A 1,253-nucleotide genomic window follows, 5' to 3' on the forward strand; every position below is an offset into this window, starting at 1 on the left:
AAAAAAAAAAAGTAAAAATATTAGGAGATTACAGATAAAGATGCCGATTTCCAGCTTCTCTTCAAAAATCCAAAGACCTGGGAACAGTATACTTTGTAGCTGGCAATAACAAGTGGGAACCAAGGCTGCTCTCTGCCTATGCTACTTTGCAGAAACTAGAACAAGGAACTGCCCTGGGCTTATGGGGCCGGTGGGCTCGCAGCCCGGTAAGAGGAGAGCACTTTGGATTACCTCCCCCTTCCCTCTGTCAGCACCTTCTTGCACTGTTGCGCCTGGCAGCTCCAGCCACGCAGCTCCTTCTAAAGATGGGGCACATTCCTCTCTAACATTCTCTTCATTCTCTCCAGCGTGGAGACCCAGTACCAATTAAACAACTGAAAATCAATGGACTCTCAGTATTTTATACCTGGACCACTTCACTTGTTTCTCTTATCATCTGGCCCCTATAGATTTATTTGCTTGTTTGTTTGTTTGCCACCCTTACTCTAATGAATTATGGAGGAAGAGTAGCATAGTGGTTTTCACATGTATTTGCAAGAATACTCAAAGGGCACAGAATGGTAAACAGTGAGGTATAGGCTAGAATTATCAACCATGGAAGCAGTTGTGCCCGACCATTTCAAAACTTCCAGTGGTGAACTTCCATGGGCTTACTTGGGCTTCCAACACTTCTTGAAGTGCCTTTGAGCCAGGAGTGGTTCCTCTGTTCACCTCATCTGCTTTGCCCCAAACTCACAGCTCACCCATGATCGAGTCACTCTCACCTTCTCATAATGCCCCTAGTATTCCCTTTTGTTGCCTTCTCCTCATTCTTCATGTAGCACTGGCTCACACAGCAATGTCAAAACTGCTCCATTTGACTATTCTAACTGGACACTGACTTTTTCTCAATAGAGGAAAGAAATTCTTTGCTCAGATAAGCCCATTGCACACTCTTATGGGTTGCATTATGTTCTCCAGGAAGAAATGTGGAAGTCTTAAGCTCCAGTAGTCTAGAATGTGACCTTATTTGGAAATAGGATAATTGCAACTGGAATCATTAATCTGAAGTCATTCTAGACTAGGGTGAGCCCTTCCTCCAACATGCCTGGTGTCCTTATAAGAAAAGGAAAAGAGACACAGGTAGAGCACCATGTGATAAGAGATGCAGAGACTGGAGTGATGCATCTACATGCCAACAAATACCAAGAGTTGATGACAATGGCCAGAAGCTAAGAGAAAGCCATGGAACAGGTTCTCCCTCAGTATCCCTA

The sequence above is a fragment of the Suricata suricatta genome, chromosome 11 (genome assembly GCF_006229205.1).
Source record: "Suricata suricatta isolate VVHF042 chromosome 11, meerkat_22Aug2017_6uvM2_HiC, whole genome shotgun sequence".
NCBI lineage: Eukaryota > Metazoa > Chordata > Mammalia > Carnivora > Herpestidae > Suricata > Suricata suricatta.